Consider the following 9,263-nt stretch of genomic DNA (forward strand, 5'->3'; position numbering starts at 1 on the left):
CCGACCAGTATAAATAAACGGACGCACAGTACATATCGAGTATCTAACAGAGTGTCTCCGAGTATCTCACGAGTATTTACCGAGTTACGCGACGAGCATTAACGAGTATTTATTCCGCGATTTGATTTTGCGATTTATACTTTGTACTAACGACTCACGTTTGCGGCTGTACATTAATTTATTATTTTAACTATATTCGACGGTTTCAACAACGACCAGTCTCGTCCTTTAAACCTCACGCACTGACTATCCTCTAAATCGTTAACATCTTGACGATTTAATTGAGATTGGCTCATCGTTGTGTACCTGCTTCGTACACGATGTTGTTGCTGTTATTTGTATACGCTGTGAGTATTACCACGGCGAGTCAGATTCGTCGTTTGTGGTTTAAGAGTTTAATGTTAAACTGTCACGACGAGCGAGGCTCGTCGTTTGGAGCTCCGCTATCGAGTGCTATAGGCAGAAATATTAATGATATTGATATTGGAAAAATCCAAAACGGGTAAAAACAATAAATTATAAACGAGGAAAAGAGTACGAGTCAAATTTTGGGTAGCTACGTTAAAACACTTTTAAAATATTTTTTTTTATATTTGTTTACTTAAGTTGCATCAATCGAACCGAGTGATTAACAACCACGTTACTTACATAACGTGAAATGCAAATGGTTAAGGGTTAGATTATATATCGAGTTAAATCGAACGAAATATACCGATACGTTCCGAGGCTTCCGATACGTTTGAACACGACTTTACAATCTCAATCGCTTCTTTAGGATTTTCGTTGATTAGCTACAATCTTCTTTCATGTTCGTATAACAGGCAAGATTCGTTCCATTGAGTTAATTATTGCCGTTTTTTTTTTTTTTTTTTTTTTTTTAATCACGAGAAATTGATTTCACTTGTTTCCCGCTCTTCTATCTGAGATCGTAAAATAAAAATGATAATATCCAAAATTGAACAGTTGATCTTGTATTACGCTTTAAATATACCTAAGTGCTTCTTCTTTGCGAAACTAATTAACTCTGACTTATACTGCTGTGCCCGCCCACCAGGGAAATAAATAACCAACTTACGATATGCATTCTTATTGAAATACACAGCATAACAATTTCCTGCTCTTAAAACAGGTAATTGCAGGCCTGCACATACTAAATTCGTTGAACGTACGATGGCGCTTTTCAATTATCCCAAACCAATAATCGATCGAAGCGAGACACTAATACTAATCCTTACGGCACACCAAGCTAAATTCTAATCTGTAATTATCGACTACGAAACCAGTTTTACGCATCGCTCTAACATCCATTACGAATCACGGCGAATGAAAAATGAAAACGAACGAACGAAGGAAAAAGAAGCGAAACGACACACACGGCGAACAAATAATAAAGGGTTCAAGAGAAATATGAGCGGGTTGACGGTGAAAAATCGACGGTGAAAAATCCACTATGATACAATCGTTAATGGCAACTAGGCAAACGTTGTTGCTCGCGTTATAATGTCGTTACGAAGCTGTAACGTTCGATGTTTATCGTGCAACACGATGACTACATTTTAATCGCGCATCGAATATCACGAATACCGGTTGAAAGCAACGATAGACATTAAAATAATCGACAAAGGAAGCGGAAAAATGAATAACAAGAGGCAGAAATGAAGGAGAACCGAGGCAAAAATGTGGCCGTGGAAGCCTCGCGACCAGATGCTTACCTTTCGCGAATGAAGCCACCTCGAACGAAAGAGGAAGCCATATTTTACCTCGATAATAACGGCTGGTAATAGACAAATGTAATAAAGCAGCTACTTGATAAACGTAGCAAAGTTAATGGCGAATGGAACATGTGTTGTCCGATGAAATTAGCCGTAGCGAAGGAAAGATAATGGTTTTTTGAATGTTTTCAGTATATGGATGTTAATCGTTCGATGTTTCACATTGTGTACGTGCAACATTATAATTCGATGCATTATCAAGTACCAAAGTAAACGATAGATATGTTTGTCTCTGCTGTTTCTACAAAGTGTGTTTCTATTATTAATAATCGATCAAGAGAAAATACTTGACGATATACGTCATGACCATTTACGTTCAATGTATTTGCTTTTGGTGAAATTGGTTTCATTTTCCAACGTTAGTGTGTTATGTTTCGCTTACAGACACGTGGAAAAATTCTTGTCTTTGAAAAGATCGTACAAAATGTACTTGTATTAATAATTGCCAAGATTTATCGTTAATAATTAGTTTTAGAGAACAATGTTTCTTACAGTTAATTTAAATAGACTTAAGTTAAAGTTTAGTCTCTCACAGTTAATTTTCTACAATTTATTCTTAATAACTAATTTTAGAGAACAATGTTTCTTATGGTTTGTAGAAAATTCCCTTCTAAATAACGTTAATGCTCGACGTTGAACTTGTAAAACAGAGGAGCAGAAATTCCAACAATGTAGAAGCAAAATTTGACGACAAATTGTTCCGATTTAACGCTCCCTCATCCTTTCACGTATTTTCAGTGAATTCTATCGAGATGCCTAATCGATAGTTAGTTTGCTTACTATTTGCCAATTTGTCGACCGTTTCCTCGGATCACGCGGACAATTAACAAACTGCATAAAACTGGAAATCATAGCTCCGTCGAAATATTAGAGAATTTTTTCACGAATGGTAAAAAGAAAAAAAGAATAAAAAAACAAAGGGAAAAGAAGAGATACGCGCGAACGCTGGATTCGACGGTACACGCGACAAGCCGCGCTTTAATTAACACGAAAATTCTGTGCGAAATTTCCCGAACGGATTAAACGATTTTCGTAGTCGTGTGCCTGCAGGATCTGCACACTTTGCCGCTTTGAAAATGTAATTGGAATTGAGAACGCGTTTTGCGCGTGACGTCCGCTCTTTCGATAGTAAATGCTCCCGTTTAATGGTATTCCGCGCCGAAATTACTTCGTTACATGTTCCACTTAGAAGATTTGATGCGATTATCGGTTCTAATGGATTCGAAATTAAACGATTAATCGTAGGTATCATTTAATTTATATACCCAGCGATTTCATTTTTCCAGACTAAACGACAAATTGAAACGTATAGATTCACCTGCATCATACTTTATCGATAATTTCTGATAAAATTCAATTGCCACAGATTTCATTTTACGTTCAGAAAAAGAAATTAGATCATCGATCAACTCGTTAACTGGAATATATTTCGTTCTTAGAAAATTGTTCGTGATCAAGCATCGTTGAAATAAACGATACGGAAGAAGTTGCGCACGTTTTGCGCAATTGATACTGCGGTTAAAGTTTACGACGAGAAACTTTTCCGAGATGGATATTCCTTTGAAAATTGATCTAACGTCGTTCAAAGACGATTCTCAGAGCAACTCTTGCAAGCAGAATATGTAGCTACAACTTTTAACGAACCCATTAGTTTCGCCTGGAACGTCAACGATTTCTGCAGAATCATTTAAAGAAGCTATTAAAAAATCTCTAAGTCGATACGTTCGATACTTTCTTCTAAAAAAAAAAAAGTCTAAAAGTCGGCAATTTTACGGTCGATGAACCATCGTACCTAGTGTGTGAAATTACGCAAGATAAAAAAGATAAAATTAATCTGTCCTCTGAAAATATATTACAACGTTTGTAAAATTTCTGTAGCAAATTCTATAGATAACGAAACAATTGAAAGCGAAGAGCTTCGTCAACGAAGAGAAAAGAAACAAAATTACATGGATACTTGGTATTCGTTAGTGGAAAAATCAATGTTCAAAATGAATTAGCCAAACACGAATCGCTTTGTACGAGGCTGTAAATTCATATTCTTGAAACGATTTACGCTCTACAATGCGCACACCTGGTCGATTTCATTTTCGTTTTCTCATTTCCAACACGCGTATTTATATCACTAGCCCGGAGAATAAATTATCCGCGAGCTTCGTTACACTTCAAACGGTTAAAAACTCGAACGAACGATGCTCCGCTGATTAAAACACGATATTTACATGAGCCATCGTCGTTCTGACGATTTCCATTTTATTAGCATTCGGACAGCTGCTGTTCAAAGGCCTTTTACCCCGTGCAGATCACAGCCCTTGTCACATCGACGAATATTATTAAAAAAACGTCCGATATAAAGTTACTCGTTAACAACGACAACACGTTGCACTGGCAACCTATTCGACTCTCTTATCTCCAACTCTTTTAAATATGCAACGAGTCGGAGAAGAGTGACGTAAATAAAATGAAGAATCGCGAACTTGTCCGTAGTCGAAATTCAGCGACGAGGTGATCGACAGTCTCCGTACTAACGTTAAAATTATTGTTTGATTGCCATTATTTATGCAAATTTATATTTTTATGCGGACAGCGAAGAAAATGGAAGTAGCTGGCTAGAGTATCGTTCTACCTGCTAAATATTATAACTATACTTTACTATATATATATGTGGGATGGTGTGACGTCAGGGAAGGACGTGGCTGATTGTTTATAAACGTTGTCAAGATATGTTAATGTTGTCAAGGAGTGTTGCGAGCGTTACCAAAGTTTGTTAAGGGGAAAAGAGCGTGGTAAATGCTGTCAGAGTTGAATTTATAATGGTCGAGAGAAGTTCGACGTGAATTAGTGAGAAACGAATACGCGAAACGCGGTATTATATTCGATTTTGTGTGAGTGCTACGATATTGTATTTATCATACTGTTTTCTATTAACTAATAATATAACATTCCTACATATATATAATATATATATGTATAGTAGTATTAATTATTTATTGAATTATATTTTTGGAGTAGCAGTGTAAAATACTGTAATACATATGTTCATTGATATTTAGATATAATTTATTTTATTTAATTAAAATATTTTGAACATTTTTAATATTTGTAAATAATTGTATTTAATTCTGTTGAAATATACAATTATTGTACTGTATTTCTGAGGGGTTGTACAGAATAATAATATTGTGATATAGTTTTGTATTAATTTAAAAGTATTTTACATTATATAAGAGGAATATGTATAGTAGTATTAATTATTTATTGAATTATATTTTTGAAGCAGTAGCGTAAAATACTGTAATGCATTTGTTCATTGATATTTAGATATAACTTATTTTATTTAATTAAAATATTTTGAATATTTTAATATTTATATATATTTATATATATACTATACTTTGGATATTTTACTATTTTTTTTATATATATATTTTTTATATATAAAGAATCATGTATACATATTTACATGCACACTGTACATTTCTGCATTTCTTCGATAACTTCGATGAGTTCAATAAGAATTTCTCACAAATGTGCAATTTCTTACAAATTGTTAAAATTATTAAAATATATGTTATCGTGAAAAAGAAGAGGTATACTTGAAAAACATAACAAAAATGTTTTTCGAAGATTGCGCCACTGAATTTCGTTTGTGAAGCACTGTGAATCGAGGCGAAATTGAAAACGATGTTTTTTATTTTCCCCTCTTTTTGCAAGAATAACTGGCGACTAAAAAGGGAGGAACAGCGAAGTAGCGAAAAATGGTTGGCCAAAAGCAGTGAAAAACATTCGATATGGCGATAGTCCCCTGGAAAAATTCGAGACGCGAGTGGAAAACGAGGACGTAGTACATTTGGACGATCGCTTGAAAATGAAGGATCGTCGTTGACATTTGAAATTACTATTTTTCCATCCTATCTGCTTGAAACCTCGCTATTTCTTTGTTTCGTTTTAGCTTTCGCTTTGAACATCCACTTGCAATTGTTTTTATTTCATTCTTTCTTTTTCTAACGATAAAGAACTGTCGTTCGTGTGTATTTAAAATCTACCTATTGTTTTATATCTTCCCTGCTGACAATTTTGCTTTTCCTTTTCTTTCTTTTCACGTTTCATTGGCAGTTGGGAATTTTCCCCGTTTAAGACTCGATCAAATATATTTTCGCAATTACCGCTAACAAACCTATCTCTAATTCGCATAATCCCAGATCAATAGAGCTACGCGAAAGAAGAACCGTCTAATCGAACTTTACACATCGATTACGATATTTCGCGCAAAAAAGAAATCCTCGAGAAATTGGAACAGAATTAAGGGAAAAAATGCTTTCCAAACGAAGGAGATACAATTGCATTGGCTTCATTTTGCGACTCAGCTAAACTACCAATTATAAATTAGAGCTACAGAATATGGGTATAGTAATCAGGGAAGTGGAAGCTCCGCCCAGCATTTCCCAACTATGCAACAGTATAATAAAGGTGGGCCTGTGCGTCATATAAAAGCTACGTTTCGCGTTATATCAGCGTACAGACAAACTTCCTAGAATTTAGAATCCTTGTTCTATTGCATCACCTCGAAATTTACATACTTATCTAGCACACCGCATGCATAACCTATTGCACAGAAATCTCCAAACGTTACACCGAAACCTCGAGGAAAAATGTTGCAGAATGTCGAGTATACGTACCAAATAATTGAACGAAAAAATATTTAACAAATTGCAATTTTTCTAGGTTCCTAGTATCCGATATATAATAAATTTGATAGGATTGTATTCTGAGATGTAAAAATAAATTCATGCGTTAACAGTATATGGAAATATGAAATTCATTAGCCGTGTTTTAACGTTAAAGAATTGAATGAATTTATTCTATAAATGATAGAACCGCATTCTAATACTTAAAAATATTAGAAAAATATTAGAAAATTAATTCATCGACCAAGTGTCGGTTTATTTAGAATTATTTAGAAACAAATCCTATTTATCAAAATTTCATTGCTAAACGTAGTCTTTAGGTATGTGGTATAGTTAGGTATAGTTTCATTATAAAGTACCAAATCGTCTATTAAAATCGTAGATCGACGTTCGCGTGATAATTGCTTTTCTTAGACGAGTTTCGATTTGCTACAAACTGCTCGTCACATCATCTTTGTTTTATTCTAAACAACAATAGTCACGTTTCTATACGTAGATCAAGATTAACATTGATTTTTCTCGTATACAACAACGTGAATAGTGATGGACGTTCAGAATATCTGGCTATGGGAATAACTTGAGCGATGATAAAGATAATTGCGTGAAAACTACACTGTATTTTCTTGAAATCTGACCTGATATCTATGACAAATTTTAAGCCTCTTCGATCTGAAATTATCTAATGATTTTTGCCTAAAAATGTCGCCCGGAACATCATCTATTCATTGTGTCGAAGATACTTTTTCTTACGAATTGTCGACTAAATAATAACATAAAATTAGGAACCAAAGACGAAATACGCAATATCGTATCGTTATCAAAAATCGTCAATTTTACAGACTACGTTAGAAGAATATTGAATATTAATGTGAATAATGTGAGAAATTTTCATGAAGAAACACGGGCGTTCAAAATAAACTAACAAGTTATCGCAATGATCAACCGATGATTGTAATTGTATTTAACGATTAGGATGCTATTTGAAGATGGTCGAATTATACTGAATCTCGTACGTGTTATTTCAATTATTAAGTCTAATAGTCTCTCATATAACTTTTATTACAATATCTTGCAGTAATACGATTAAACCAAATGTTCGTCATTCTGTTCGATAATCTTCAGTCATCTGTTGGGTAATGTCATTATTCCATTCGCGTGGAATTTCTGTTGTTTCTGAGCAAAAGTGTAACCTCAGAAGGGTTGCAATTTACTCAGCCGACAACTCGCTATTATTTTCAACGAAATTATAAATAGAACGACAAAAATCTTAAAATCTGAAAATGTCACACGCTTCGTTAAGAATCTTGCGATCTGAGGAGCCCAGTCATCTAATGAAAACCCTTAAAACGTTAAATATTCAGCCATTCCATCGCAACCAGTTAATATCGGTGCATCGATCTTGCTCGAGCACTTCAATTTCCTTTTACACAACCTCGTCAAACTACCACTTTACATATTCTCTACTTACGTACTACAAGCCAACCCCTTGGCAAAAAGAAAGTCACCCGAAACAAAGCCCGCGGATGAACAAAATTCGCTGCGCCCTAAAGACCAAACACTCAGCCTTCGAACTCAAAACGATCTGTCTAACTTCAAACATCGGGTACAATCGCCGGTAAACTGGAATTCTGGACGAAAGAGAACACGCTAATATATCCTTTTGCTTATGGTTCTCAGAATACAAGTCACCTCCACATTGTTGCCAATCTTTCGCCTGAGATTCTAACATCCAAATCTAATACCTGATCTTACCTGGCGCTCATGTTGCAAATGCTTCTCCGCAAAGCTAATAATTCCGACGTACGTGCTCTTTTGTCCGGACGATATATCGTCCCTTTTACGTCAAAACCAAGAACGTACAAATTTTTCGTGAAAAAGAATCCTTTTTCTCGTTCCCAGCCTATACAACCTATACGTAGAGGACGAGTGTTAGAAGAATTACAGGATTAACGACGTAACGATTGTGTACTAAGGTTGGTTCATCGTCTTCCCAGTTATCCGACAGTTCTACACTCACTTGCGAATTTCTATGATCCAGCGAATCGCGCATTCGCGACGTCGTCGTAAAAGAGGCGATAGATACGCGAATCGCTGCAACATACAATCTGTCGTTGTTTTTCCAAAACATCCTTCCACCCTAAATTCCACTCGTTGTTACGTGCATACGTGCAATAATCACGTTGTTGCACGTCGGCGCCGTGGATCCCGCGGCGGAACGTCGATCGCCCGGTGAAAGCGACGGAGACGGGCTACGAGACGGTGTGTGCGCGCGACGAGGACAGACGGATACTTTATCACGGTCGGAGTGGCGCAAGTGCGACGAAGACGGGAATATCGAGACGCTCGCGCCAGAGTGAGACGCGCGTTACGATATGCTCGCGACGGTGCGTGTAACAAACAGAGATAGAACGAGTACCGAACAAACTGGTAGAGGCTGGAAGTGAAACGGAGGAGAGAAGGTAACGCGAGAGAGCCGCGAGGGCTGGCAAAAGAGCCGAAGGTCTCGCGCTCTCTCGCCGTAGACGGATAATACGCTCGCGCACAGCGGCGCGTTCTCTTGCACGTGCACGCGCGCACCAGCGAACAGTGGTGGCGTATCCGCGGATGGCTTAGCGCTTCACAAAAAAAGAGAAACAGAGGATAAGAGGAAGAGAGAGGCGAGAGAGAGAGAGAAAGAGAGGCAGAGTAGTAGAGTGTGGTTTGTTCTTTTTCCTGCTTTTTGTAAAACAGCAAACGCGCGCACCGCGCCGCGAAGCACCGACGAGTATATGCTACTCCGTTTCCTAAACTTTCTAGCGGCTCT

This window comes from Bombus vosnesenskii, unplaced genomic scaffold (genome assembly GCF_011952255.1).
Source record: "Bombus vosnesenskii isolate JDL3184/JDL3185 unplaced genomic scaffold, Bvos_JDL3184-5_v1.1 scf7180000014105, whole genome shotgun sequence".
NCBI classification, from domain to species: domain Eukaryota; kingdom Metazoa; phylum Arthropoda; class Insecta; order Hymenoptera; family Apidae; genus Bombus; species Bombus vosnesenskii.